The following is a 15469-nucleotide window of genomic DNA, read 5'->3' as shown; positions in this document are numbered from 1 at the left end:
GATGCAGTATCTCCGTTGAGCCTTACTGAACAAGAAACTTTAAAAGCATATTAAGGCTTTCAGGGTTTTCAATCTATTGTACTGCTCAGGAAATGGATCTTAAGGAGGCTTGCAGTGGCATCTATGTTGTTGCCTTTGGTTGCTTCAATTCCCTACCCCTTGGGGTAGCACTAATGTGGAGCATATATTTAGTACTATTCAGTAAGATCAAATGTTTGTCTCTCTAGCTGGGCATGTTACCACTATCCATTTTGGATGGGGTAGCATAACACTGCAATCTGAAGCTGCAAAAGAAAAGCATTTACTGATGAAGTGCTGGAAGTGAATAATCAGACCAAGAGATTTCGTTACCTGTCTGACCGTGCTATCAGATTGGTTTTCAAAACTGATTCGATATTCCCAGGTAATTCCTTGAGTGGAATTTCATAGCAAGACTCACCTGTGCTCTTGTAATATTTGATGCCATTGTCCAAAAAAAAAAAATAAAGCCCCCATGCAGGTCATTATGAGTTTCTGTAACTACTGATTTTAAATCACTTCATTTTTGAAGCCATAATTGTGAAGTCTTATGTTATATATAAAGATCAGATCCTGTAAAAACACACACACAATTTTACTCACATGACTAGCTCTGTTGATGCTAATGTCAGTACTTACATATGAATAACTGCTTACAGTATTGAAGCCTAAGGTTGGAATAGGGCTTGGTTTAAGGGCAAAGGGACATAGATGGCAACCTATGGCATCATACTGCAGGGGGCACCAAAGTACCCCAAACTCTTTTACAGAAAGTGGGAAGAGGAACAGCATGGCATCCTCCAAAGTGTTGGCTCAGGGGTATAAAACGGAAAGAGAAAACACACAGAAAGGAGGGGGGGAATAATAAAATGGAGTGGAGACAAAAAACAAAACAACCTCCCCCCTCCCCCAAACATACCACCCTGAAGACAGAAAATAGAATAAAAGAGCTAGAACAATGTTAAGTTTTACATGCCAGCCTATGCTTTTGGGGAAGCCCTCAAGGAAGAGATTTATAGGTTTATTTCTTTAATTTAAATATATTGCCAGTGTTGTTGACCCTCTTGACTGGGATTGGAAGTTGGGAAGCCAACTTTTTTCTTTAAGGTGCCAGCATGCTTGAAGCTGTGACTCACCTATTGGCATCAACAGAAACCGAGGCAAGCGCCATGCATTTCATAGGACACTCATGCCTTGTCCCACCTTCCTAGATTGCTGGTGAAATGTCGTGGTGAAATTAAGACTTGATGGATAACCTTAAGTTCCCAACTTTGTAACGTTAATGTTTCTCAACTTTTCTTTTTTTATGTAACACCTATCTATAGGTCTCCCTCTAAATTTAGCACTTAGTGGGGGACTGGATGCCTCATTTGTAGCTCACCAATTTGAGTGCAGCCCAGATCAGAAGGGATTACAAGTTGTTTCCATCTAAAGGATGTCTGGTGGCCCTTATGAGATGAGCTGGTGGATCTCCATTCCTGGTCCCACATCACAAATTCACCATCAAGCTTTGCACTAATTAGCAGACTCAGCAGAGGGCCAAGAACTGCACAGGGCATGGAAAGTAAATGACCCCGTTACTCTTAGCTGAAATCCTTCCCTCCAAATCAAGGTTGAGGCAAGTGTGCGTGGGAAATTTGCTTTGGTGCTGCATCATTCACAGGTCTTTTGGTCTGATACCTTTCACAAGCACTATAGCAACACACTTTCTTAAGATGAAGCTTTGGTTATATGCAAATCAAATATGCAAATTAGTTCATGGCATAATTTGCATAACATGTTACATGGAGTTGCCCAAAACTTGGTAGCTATATTGAAAATCTGTGTGTGGACATAGGATTCCGGCTCTTACTGAATATGAAAGAGATCAGCTCAGCAGGAAGACAGTAAGCAATGAGATGTAAATACATGTATTAATTAGTGTTCCCAGTTTGTGAATCTTACTCAACACTTGCAAATGCAGAAGTTTACAGAGGTTCAGGAAATAGATTAATTCATCTGTCTGCAAAACACCAATGGCCATTGCCCTCTTATGTCATTTGCAGATCTAACAGCACCAAAAGCTGTATCTGCGGGGGATGGTGTCAAGGTAGTGGCAAACCATTACTGACCTGAAGCTGAGGTATCCTTCAGAGAAATCACATCTTTTAAAAATCATGCTTTTGAGAACAAAGTAAAAGCGTGGTGTGTTGTATGGTATCTGCCCAGGAGCAGGTTTTGGAGGAAGAGCTGCTGGTTGCAAGTTTATAGAACATCTACAATTCTTCCCCCCACTCCCCCGAAATTTTAAAACACTTTGAAAATCATTTGGAAAAATATATTTTGAAACTGACTGATCCTCTTTGAGTTTCTGAAGAACCACTTCAAGAGCGATTACTGTACCACTCACGCCCTGAGTGACTTGTTTACTTTATTCAATAAGAATACAAAAGCCCCCAAAATACCATGTTTGACTCTTTAGTAGTGAGTTTAATGCTCATTGAAGGTACTAGACTGATATCTCTAGAAACAAAAATTTGGTCTAGCTGCAAAGCAGGTTAATCATGAATAGCAGCAATGCAAGCTTCCCTTCATCACAGAGCCTAAATCCTGACCTAGAAAGATCAACTTCAGTGGCTGAGAAGGTAGTTCACTCTCCATAGATATTCAACTTAAGCTTCACCACAGACATGGCCTACAAGAGGCCAAATTTGGGGGGGTTCGTTTTTTGTTCCCCCTCCCCAACAAGTACAAATGTCCACCATGAATCCTTATTTTTGCCTTCAAACTTGAGTAATTTATCAACAGTTTAGCTATGAATGAAGCTGTCTTTTCAAAGAACATACACTTCCCAATTTGGTCTGTCTTGAGTAAGGACTGCAAAATTTTGTCCATAACTGGATAACTTGTATGAAATTCAGTTTGTTTGCTGCTGTGTTACAAAGGATATATAACCAAAAGCAATTCTTCTGTAAGGTTTGATAAATCTCAGTCTGATTTGGGATCTGTAACTGTCCATATAAATAGTTTTTCACCCAGAGCATCTGTTGGGGTTTTTGTACAAAATTTTAGAAATATAAGAATTAAATTTAGAGCAAAATGCTCTTGCTGATCCACATTGCGAGCTGTCTATAAGCTTCCCTCATTTTTTGTTATCAGAGACATTTGCATGAAGCTATGATAATTTTGACGTCATGCTCACTTCCACAGTGAGCAATTATGAAATCTCAATGAACAGATTGACTTCGGCAGGAGAGTACACAGCAGGAGCAGATGAACTGTTCGGGTCCTATCAAGCAGAAATTATCTTCAGCATTCCACGCCCTGTAGAATATGTAAGGCCACAGATGCTCACTGTACAGCAAGTCAGCCTATCCAGGCTGGTGCATAGAGACTGGCACAGACGCCAAAAGGGATTTGCCTTAGCCCAGGCTGATAATTTGGCACAAAGGTGCAATAACTGGGCTTAGCATATGGCCAATAATATGCATAGCTCATGCATAGTACATCCTTTCTTAGGTATGCACCTAAGGATCATGGACAAAGTTACCATCTATGTATGTTCAAAACCTGACTTTCAACATGTGATTTGGTCAAATCAAAACCAAATTTCCTCCAGAACACAGTCTTGCACTGCTTCATGTTGAGGGATATTTCCACACTTGTTTTCAGACCTCAGCCAGTTTGGTTGAAAAACGCTTCAAATTAAGTTAACGCTTAAAAAAAATCATTCTTTTCATGTTCAGAAATGTCTGAACAACTTTTTGGTAAGACTTTGGAAGAAGAGTTCACCTTTATGCAAAATTCCAGCATGGAAAATTTCATTTTTAGAGGTGAAAGTTGCAGAAAGTTATGAGCAATTGGAAACAGGAGATTAGAAGGAAAAGTTTTGATGCAGTCATGACTAAAGTGGTGGCCACTATTATAAAACTACAGCGATATTTCAGTATAAAACTATCCAAGTGTAAGTGACATTGGGCTCAACTTTGGCTGTTTTTTTGTTTGTAAAAGTAATCCAATCCAAAAAGAATTGGAAGTAATGGCTGCTGCTACTTTTTATTGACTGTGTAAAATATACCATGTTTCACTTCTAATCCCTTACTTATCACATTTCAGGGTGGATGTTAAACACTTTCATTTACTTCAATGGGAACAAAGTAGGTCATCTCTGAATGCTTTGAAAACTCTTTCCTTAACAAATAAGCCACCAAGCATAGCTAGTTATGTGGACTGATTTTGCCACCTGTGACAATTGTCTAGCTCTTAAGATATTTTCCAATATTGGGATGAAAGCTCACTTATCAGCTGGTCTGTCTCATGACTGGGTCTCTGCTGCTGGGTTTACTGATGACTTGAGACTTAATGCATGACTTAGCTGCAATGTTAGCATGTCACCCTTTAAGTACAACAAACAAGCAACTTCATAAGTCAATGATGACATTGAACCCGGTTGTTTAAACACGTTTCCATTGGCATAGTGCCTCTGTCAAAACAGAAGTGCATTGTTACAAAAACTAACTCAAACAGAAAATTAGTAATAAATCAAACTTGTAATGAAATGATTTAATGATATAAAGAAACCAAGTTGCCAACAAATTGTGAGCTAAGAGCAGTGTGTTTTGCAATTCTTATGGCTACAGCTATCCAGGACAGGGTGTCACTCAAAAAATATTTTAAAAAAATACTGCACAAATTACATTGAAATGTCTAGTGATAGAGAGGAGAGAAGGTGTTAGCTATTATTGGTTGGGTTTTTCTCCACTCACAATATTTAAGTGTTGTGTTTACATGCTAAATTAATGGCTTTATTTGAACAGATTTACTATCACATAAGTTTTTGTTTGTTTTCCCCATGTAGCTTAGACAGACTGGGTTCTCTCCCCCTATTTTTGGCTGTGTTTCAAGGTACATTCCACACAAAGTGGATGCAATAATAATATAGTAACTTAGTGTGTTTTGTCTTGAAGGATCCCAAATTGGTTTACAAATGATGGGTTAAACCTTATAGTCACCCTCTGTGCTGAGAAGCCTGTCACACTGTGCCAAAGGTGGTGAGTGACATTTCCCTGTGCGTCTTCCCTCCCCCAGGGGCTGCTGTTCTTGCTGAGGAGTGTTGCCACTTTACTATTCTTCTGCCTCACTCAGTGCAGAGAGGTGGGAGCAGGACTGAGTAAGGCTAGGTGGGAAAGAGACATGTCGGGTATTATGCATTTTGCACTGAGGCACTCAAATACTACTTTGGTGTGGGGGCCATGTAAGTACCTAGATGGATGCACTCACAAGAGCATGGTACAGAAACAACCAAACCAACAAAAAAGTAAGTGATAGTAACTGTGAATATTCAGATGCAGAGCTGGCTCCTCTGACCCGAGTTATACTTCAATCTCCAGTCTCTGATACCATCTGGTCTTTTTTTCCAGTCCCATATTGCCACTGCCCAGCTGGACCCAGCAGCCTCACATACATCTGCAGTAGCTGGTCCACAACCCACCTCAACCTTGCAAATCTCCTCCTAACCCTTCCTTTCCCTTTCTCCGGCTCACCCCTCCCCCAATCTCCCCTCAGCAGTGACAGTCCAAGATCCCAATTTCCATGTGTTTATTATTCCCTGGTGACTGTTAACACAATACTACTCCCAAGGTGATGTGCCACTTCGCCACCACCGTTAGCAACACTGAGGATGATTAAGGTACATACACAGCACCACAGAAATGCAGCCACCTGAGGGTGTAAAGCAGTAGGTAGACGTACAACCTGAACACAGAACACTCCATCTGTGAAAGGAGGGAGAGTCTAGTCTTATGGGAGCTTTTCTCTTTTCCATGTGGAGCCGTGAGTGCCTGCACGTGGGAAACTGTATGGAACTCAATTTATCTACCTGAGTCAGCCTTTCTGGGATTTGAAACTATAGCTCCAAGGAATCTGAACGTTTCACACCCAGGGAGTGAATTTTGTGGTGGGGGGAAGCAGTGGGGGAAAATGATGGAACTGTATGCATGTACCACTCTCAATACCTGCTCACCTGGTGGCTTCCCCCACAATGGGGAAATCATGAGGGGCTGGGTTGGATCTTCTCATTTTATGGGTGCTTTATGCTAGCACAGCTACACACAGAACAGACCTGACAATCTGATCGTAATGGAATTATTCCTGCATTACATGGACGTGAGAGGAGAATCAGGTGCTAATCAAGGATAAAATAAAAAAAAAGCCATTGTAATTCAGTCTTCAGCTGATATTGATCCCTACAATTTCTGTAAATTCAACTTTTATTTTTTTAACTGTAGAGCAACTCAGCAGCAATTAAAATATTACCAGTAAATGTTCACTACAGAGCCATTCCAATAAACATCCTATTGGTTATTCAACAGTTTAAAAGCATCTCCAAACTTTTAAGAAGAATTGAAATGAAACTGTAATTAAAGTGCAATTCTTCTAGGCACCTCTCTTTTTTCATAGTCCTTTAGGTTCCTGTTTAGGACGGATCTCGCTATATTTATTCCTCTCTATAGTGGAGTGGGAAAATTATTGGTAATCTTGTATATTTTTGAAAAAAAAAAAAAAAACCATGTTCCATCAAACACTGACTACAGCAGCTTTTTATTAAAGGAAACATTCTACAAATTCCCCACCAGTGAGCTCATTAACATAAATGATGGAAATCTCACCTCACATTCCAAGTCAGCATATTTTTCTAACATGCCAAGCAGATTTTCTCTCTCTCTCTCTAACAACAATGGAGGAATTCATTCCATAGAGTAGTCAAAATGCTCCCCTCTGCTCCTGCCAATATAGTAGAACCTCAGAGTTACGAACTGACCAGTCAACCACACACCTCATTCAGAACCAGAAGTACACAATCAAGTAGCATCAGAGACAAAAAAAGGCAAATCCAGTATCGTACTGTGTTAAACATCTATTACTTAAAAAAGGGGAAAGTTTTTTTTAAAAAATATTTGACAAGGTAAGGAAACTTTCTGCACTGGTTTCATTTAAGTTAAGATGGTTAAAAGCAACATTTTTCTTCTTCCTAGTAAAGTTTCAAAGCTGTATTAAGTTAATATTCAGTTGTAAGCTTTTGAAAGAACAACCATAAGGTTTTGTTCAGAGTTACGAACAACTTCCATTCCTGAGGTGTTCGTAACTCTGAGGTTCTACTGTAGAGAGGAGCACAGGGCAGCAGACCTCGGGCTGGGAAGAGAAGGCTCTGACTCTGTGGCATGCTTCTCTTACCTGCTAACTTTGTGGAAGTCTTCCACGAAAATCAGCATCTGTGAAGGGAGTGGACATGTGGAGTGTGATGCAGAGCGTGTTTGAAGGGGCAGCTGTAATTGATCTGGACATTGTCGGGGGTGGGGGGGGAGGTAGCTTTAAATAAAAGGATAGGCAACTACCGACCACTCCCCCCCACCCCCATGATATGGCAGCATTATCTATTGTATATATTTGAACTGGGTTATTTAATCCATTCAGATAAAGTGTTAATATTTCTCAGTACGCGACTATGCCTCACTATGCTGGGGCCATGCAAACTGTCAAGTCACATTACAGTCCCAGTGCTGACTAGTGAACAAAAGCCTCAGGAAATGTCACCCTCCACAGCAGCAGCAGAGAAAACATTAAGGGCCTGATCCTGTTCCTACTGAAGACAATGGCAAAACTCCCATTGCGTTTATTGGTAAAGGAACAAGCCCTAAGGGTACGTGTACACTTTGAACTGGGTATGAGTCCCAGCTCAAGGAGGCATGTTCGAGCTAGCTCTGATTGAGTTAGTGCACTAAAAATAGAGAGTAGCTACTGCTGCAGGCTGTCCCAAGTACATGCCTGGCATCACTGATTCCCACATGCTGCTGTACCTACCCTCTGTGTTTAGCATGCTCGCTTGATGAAAACTAGCATGTCTCCCCTCGAGCTGGGAATTGCACCCCCAAGTCCAAATGTAGACATACCCTGAGGTAGTGGGAGCCTAGTGTACTAGTTCTAAAAGCCTGATGAGTTAAACTGCTGGGGAACGACTAGGCTAAGCCATTATATTTGTAAGCCATTTTGAGATAAATTGTGCACTAAGATATTGCATAAAATAAACTTCTATTTGAATCTGTTCTATTCTATTTACTTGTGCTCCATTCTTATATATTGTGATATCCTGCTCTTGTCACTGTATATTAAAATAACACTAATTAATAAGGACAAAAACTTAGATTGGAAGAACCGAGACCATGTGGCATTCACTTTGTGTTTAGCTTTATCAGCATCGCACTAGCTGTTACCAGCATGACACAACTTGGATTATTTTTCTTTTAGCATCATAGGGGATGGTATTTCTCACATTTGAAACAAAGATGACTCCTACAAATTATGTTTGGACTTGATTTGTACATGACAAACTTCTAAAGGTTAAGCACATTTAGTATTTTACAAAATGATCTACAGCCCTAAAATAGAGCCTGGTCCGTCAGTCCTTACTCAGGCAAAACACTTCGATTCCAGAGGGGAAAGAAGGGGCCGCTCACATTGACACTCCTCCAGCACTCCTGTTGGCATTATGCAGAGTGCTTCCTCACTACGCCTGTAAGAGATGCCACCAGGGTGAGGTGACTCTGCACTGACCCCTAATGCTGGCAATGGCTTAAAGCTGCAAACCAGCTCATTGTAGTGATAGTGTAATAGTAAAGATTCTTGCTACAGACTAAAGATCCTTTCTAATGGAATTGTATGAGTACTCCCTATTATTAGAAACTGCTAATGAATGTGAACATTTAGACTCTGTACATCTGAGAAACAAACTCTCTTTGTGCCCTACTTGAACATTAAAACACAAAGATAGTTTTTTGAGGGAAATCTTCCATTTGTTGTTTATCCTCACTTTCAAGTGCAACATGCCTCGGTAGAAACATTAAATGCAAGTAAAATATCCTAATCTTGTTTATGCCAGAAAGAGACCATAATATTTTAACCTCATGAGAGAAAAAGTTTAAATATCATTTTATATTAAAACATGAAACTTAATTGCTTTATTATGTGATTATTGCATCCAACTCAGGGTGAAGCAACACATTTTTTTCCTCCACACACAATTCAAATCTTACAATGAGCTAGATGGGCATAGGCAAAACTCCCACTCAGATATTTTGAGTTTTGGTGGCAAATTGTATCAGAGCCAAAGTTCATCAAAGTCAATGGCATTTTTTTTCTATCAACTTCAGCAGGCTTTGAATCTAACTTGTAGTCTGCCGAATTGGGCCCTTTGTCAAACTACCGCAGGCTCATCTCCAGATTATTTTGAAAAAGAACTGGTGTTGCCTCCTTTGGAACCTGAATTTATAGCTTTGTGTTTCTTAAGGCTCACTGTGTATAGGAAAACACCTATATGTAGTAATAAGAACACTAACCCTCATTTTGGAGCATGGGGGAAAGAATATTTAACAATATTATAAACCTCCCAGATATTACAGTTAATACCCCAACATTGAAAAGAAAAATAGGGGGACAAATCTATGCTACAGGGTAGCTGAGAGAAGATGACAGTCTGCAACTGCCCCAAGGACTAGGGCTAATTGTTTTAAAAATTGTGGCTGCATGTGAACTTGAGAAGATACTGTATTTTCTTATGATTGTATGGCCTGGTTTTCACATGAAGGTGTCTTTGCACTACTCAGTGTCAAAGGGTCTTGAAGTGGGTATAAGTTATACTGATACCAGAGTAGTGTAAAGGAGCCTTTGTGTATATGGGAATCGAACCCTACATGTGCTGTACCTATGGTTTTGCAAATCCCGTGCTCTAAAGGAGGGTTGGGGGTGGGAAATGACAGGTTGGGGCCTTCACAAAATATCACAGTTGTTTAGCTATTCCTATAAATATATTCAACAGTGGATTGTGCAGTTATTGCCTCCAGCAATTTGCGGCAGAATGCTGTTTCAAATACTTAAGGAATGTAATACTTTTATAACACTGTTCATCTGAGGATCTCTAAGATAGAAAACTGGGTATTGTCATTCCTGTTTTACAGATGGGGGCTGAGACTGAGTAGGTCAATGACTTGTCCAGTGAGTCAGTTGCAACACTAGAAACAGATCATACATTTCCTGACTCCCTCTCCATTATAACCACAAGAGAATACTGTTTTCTGTCATTAGTTTCCTCTAACTCCATAATCCACAAATTCATAATAAGGAATTAGAATTATGTTTGGTTCTGCTTCTACCCATAGGTCAAAGGGCTCACTTTCTGCATATTGTCATTTATACAAAACTTTACTAAATATAGCACCTGACCCAAAACAACAACAAAATCTGTAAATGATATATTGATATCTGTATAGCTATAATTATCTATACCAGGGGGTTCTCAAACTTCATCGCACCACGCCCCCTTCTAACAATAAAAATTACTACACAACACCAGGAGGGGGACCAAAGCTTGAGCCTGCCCAAGCTTCACCACCCCTGGTGGGGGGACACAGGCCAAAGCCTCAGCCCCATCATCCCAGGCAGAGGGACCAAAGCTGAAGCCCAAGGGATTCAGCCCCAGAGGAGGCCTGTAACCTGAGCCCCGCCACCCAGGGCTGAAGCCAATGGAATTCGGATTCGGGCTTGGGTGGTGGGGCTTGGACTTCAGCTTCACCCCCAGGCCTCAGCAAGTCTAACGCTAGCCCTGGCAACCCCATTAAAATAGGGTTGCGACCCATTTGGGGTCCTGACCCACAGTTTGAGAACTGCTGATCTATACACTGTGCATTATACTTCTCAGACTTGGGTTTTGTTGATATGATATCTCATGATCTAATTGTACCCGTGTTCAGTGTGTCTGGAAGTAACAGGGATGCTACATAATATGGCAGTAGCCCAAGAAATTACATAAAATAGATGCTGGTTCTGTGGGGTGGGATGGGTTAAGTCTTTGCACTGCTAACAGGTTCTTTTAAAAATTATAACGGTGGATTATGCATCACTTGTGAGGAGATTTGGGCTGGATATTTATAGCAAAGATCATTTGAGGATCAAAAAGAGTGGGTTAGGGAAATATTGCCCTGTTGTGAGGCACTCGGCAATCTCACCTATGTTTTAAATAAAGCACTCTTTGCTAGCAGCATTTAGCCAGGTTTAGGGAATACAAACATTTTATGTAAATTCTGGGATTTTAAAAAAAATTTTGAACTTACTTTTGAATGAGTGAGTGTTCCTTTGTTATTCAAGTCATCAGGGATTTCTTTGTTCAAATTGCAGGGAATATTTGCCAGTAGAGAATTGTAACAGTGTTCTGTGACACTACAGAATCCTACTTCTGTTCCCATAATACGATATTGTTTCTTGCTACTAGATGGCCTCTGCAAACGTGAAATGCTAGACTATGAAAATTATTGTTCTAGTAGTTCACAAGTGCACTTTTCTTCCATGGAAATCTACATTGCCGCCAACCCCATCCCCATTACAGAATGCATCATACGTGCATACTAGCTTTTATTTACAAATTGAGAACAAAGTGTTGCAGTCGTCCGTTGTGCAAGTAAATGGACACTGCCAGTCTGTTTGGGGCTCAATATGTATCTTTATTAAAGGATGGAAATCTTAAGATGCAAGCCAATTGGTGGTCTTGAATACTGAATATGTGTTTCACATGTTCAAAGGTATGACTTAATCATTGTGCTGAATTTGTAGACTTCCAGGTTAGGCAGCAATGTGGTCTTGTGTCTCTCTAATTCTTCCATTGACATGTTAGATTAACTTGGGCAAGTCACTGAGAAACTCTGTGCCTTTGTTTTCCAACTTCAAAGTGGGGATACATTTTGCTTACTCACCTATATGAATCATTTGGAGTTCTGTGGATGAATTCCTAAGTTCTATTCACTGTTGTTGTTACTTTACTTTTAATAAAATTATTCCAAGCAAGCATTGCTTTGGAGCGAGTCAAGTAAGTCTTGATTAAAATAGTAAAGCCGATCATGAACAAACTACCACCTTTGATGTTCATTAATATGTTGAAACGTTACTTATGGGAGACTTCTTTTAGATCAGGTAACCTGCTAAAGATATGTTCTAAACAAATCCAAGAGTCCTCAGAGGCTTCTCTCGCATTAGGCTTGCACGTTGCATAAACAGTGGCATGAGTCGTGGCCCCAAATCACAAAGGGAAATTCTTTATATATAAAACATTTAAATGTCTTAATAAACACACAATCACATAACGCATACCACTGTGTTCACATTTAGCTCTTCCCTACCCCAATTTTCTCCCCCACGCTTTACTGTTTTGAATTATACGTGACTTCTCGAAAATGAAAATTATCCACATATTACTGTAACTGAATCAAAGTGCTCTGTTTCCGGGGGGAAAAAAGTATTCTTTATTTTCTGGCAGGCTCACTGCTAACGAGCTGCTCGCTCCACCTCACTGCTAACAAGCTGCTCAGAGCCTTAGCCAAAGCCCAAGCTCTGACATGCGATTTTTGTTAGGCAGGGGAACACCTCTCTCTTGGTATGCCCAATCCTGTAGCTTGATCTCAGCCTCTCTGAGCATACCTAAAACCTGATTACCTGTCAAACTCTGCAGCAAGTAGGCTAGAGGGAGGCCGCCAGTAGGAGCAGCACAGCACCCACACACTAGACAGTCAGGGGCACAGGGAAACATAGGATGAACTTGAGAGAGAGATTGTGTGTTTTATTTGCTAGGGTATGAACTAGCTAAGCGACTGACCTGGCTTAAGTGCCTAACTGCAGGGGAGGGCCTGCAGCTGAGGATCACAAGCAGAGGTAGGCACCTGTCTCGGTCCCATCAGCCAGGTGCACTAGGTTAATCACCTAAGCTCCTCTACTATCTCCACCTCTCTTCTTGGCATTCACTCCTGACTCGCTGAGGCAGTTTCTCCACTCAGCTAGCCAGCTTCTGAAAATCCCTTTCTTAGGTGCTTAGCTATCCCCGTGCACTCTACAGCATGGAGCCGCCTAACTCAGGGCTGAAAATTCTACAAGGTGGTGGGCTGACCAGCTTTTCTCAACAAAGCAACACCTAAATCTGGTGTTAAAAATCTGGCCCTATCATGCAGGTTCAGCCCCTAAATGAGAGGGCATTTTGCCTGAGTAGGGAGAACAAAATCTGGCTCATTCTGATTTGTACCTAACCAAAGAAATGCAAATTGCTCTTAAATAACTATGTAATTTGCACTCTGAAGTGTCTTACTATGTTTGTTTCCAGCATGCTTTAGTGTGCAGTAGAAAAATGTAGAGATAATAATAATTCTGCTGCTTTTACATGATATCCCTCAGAGCAACTTGCGTGTTTCACTTAATTAGCAATAATCGCATGTAAATCAAAGTGTAAATTAGGTCTCTTACTGGATCATAATCTACAGCTCTAACACCTTGTAAATGATACACTTATTTATGTTATGCTTCAATATCTACTTCTGGATCCTTCTAATTACTCTTTGGAGCTGTTAATTTGGCACAACATGCAAAAAAAGGATCAAATCTATACTCCACAATGTGATGGAAATACCATGTGTCAAGTTCTTATAAATTGAGAAGATGAACTAAAGCTACAGTTTTGTTGTTGTTAGAGCAGATGCTTTTGAAATGTTTGACTGTTTTTCCAAGGAGGCACTAAATCTTTTAAACAATTTTGTCTTTTGTTTAAAGTTTTTTTAATAGCTTTAAAAATGTAGGTTATGTAAGCGTATAAACTAATGATAATGTCATGTGACACTTAGTAGCAAGGGAAATGTTATTGACACCACCATAATGGACCTCATTTTCATCTATGTTATTTTGGGAAGTTGTATGAGCTGTGTTATGCAGGTGATCAGACTAGATGATTACCGTATTCCCTTTTGTCCTTAATCTATTAATCAAGTAGAGCTGCATAAACTAGTGCTGATGTCAGGTTTGTTTTAAGGTTTATCTGAGCAAGTGCATTGAAAGTTGAAATTATCTGTATAGGTTATATCAACTGGATACAATTATTTATGATCTGAGTTGTAACTATTAAGGCCCCAATCTTGCAATAAAATCCATATAGACAGATTCTTGCGCCTGTGAGGAGCCCCATGGACTTCAGTGGGACTCCACAGGGACGCAAGTGTCTGCCCATGTGGATTGGATTGCAGGATCAGGACCTGGAGTATGGGAATTTCATCATTGACATTAATGGCAGCTGAATTAGGCCCTAAGAAATTAGACCAAGGTAATAAAACTGTGTTTTGTGTGGCATTTCTGATTTTGGAGCTATTTTGTTGCAAACATTTGGCCCATTCCTCACCCTCCAGTCTACTAGCAGAGGGCTGTAAAAGCAGGAAAACTAGAACAGAGTGCATGGCAGGGCAGAACAGCCACTCATGCAGTTTCCTCTGCTCCCTATCCCCCTCTCTGCACACTTAGAATCCATAGAGCACTTCTCCAGCAACTCCAGGTAAACGGGGATCTGCAGATTTGGATGCTGTTGTAGGAACCACTCTCTGACTCTTCTCCCGCCACCCTGTTGGATTTTTCACTAGAAAACGTTTTTAAACTTCTCCCCATAAGCACCCATGTCTTCCATTCTTTCTCTTGACAGGTATCGTACAGCCATGGAGGATTCTACCATCAATCTGGTTCCTAAAGGAGTCAGGCTTCTGTGGGAAAAGAGAGGACCTTGCAACAAGCATGGGTGATTCCTGAGTTCATGCATTTGGCCCGTTTTCTATGGAGTTTGCAGGCTTAGCTTCTACTGCACATGGTAGACTATTCCACATCATCTCTCTGCTCCAGTGGGAGTAAACTCCATGAGCAGAACCTCAGAGTTTCCAGCTGTATTATTCACCTCATGTGGACTGTCCCACCCATCTGTGCCTATTCCCATAATACCTCCCTTAAAAATAAGCTAAGTCTTTCTACTCCAATTGAAAAACACTTATATTCTCTCCGCCATTTCTTTGTGAGCTGTAGCAACTTTCCTTATCCCCAGTGCTGATTTTAGGACATATTGATACCCAACATATTCAGTTTTGTCTTTGGGAGATTGCCCATCTTTCCAGGGAAGTCCTGAATTTGTGAGTGGGAGATAAAGATGGTGATTGCAGCGGCTTCAGGTGATGTTCTGTGTTAACACAACTTCACTTTGCACACTGCTGGTGGCAGACATCTATGATGCTGCAATTCATTTTGAATGCAAGGATTTAGTATGGATTTCATATTTTAATTATATAAAGGAAAGAGTTATTCCTCTGACACTTTGTGATATAAAATATAACCATATGAAACTAAAGCATTCAATTTAATGTGTTCTCAAGGCATGAAACAAAATTCATCATTGATTCCTTTCATGAATTACTGAAAGGCTTTATTTTGAAATCATACTTGTATTCTTTGTGTGGGTATCATCCTACCCTGTCATCTCATATCTGCTGCTACATATTCCCCTGATTTGATTCCTTTGTGAATGCACACAATCCCGTGTAGTTCAAATAACTGGCCCTTCTTGGACTCAGGTTTATTAAAA

Source organism: Eretmochelys imbricata, chromosome 12 (genome assembly GCF_965152235.1).
Source record: "Eretmochelys imbricata isolate rEreImb1 chromosome 12, rEreImb1.hap1, whole genome shotgun sequence".
In the NCBI taxonomy this organism is placed as follows: domain Eukaryota; kingdom Metazoa; phylum Chordata; order Testudines; family Cheloniidae; genus Eretmochelys; species Eretmochelys imbricata.
Note: the sequence above shows the minus strand (reverse complement) of the source record.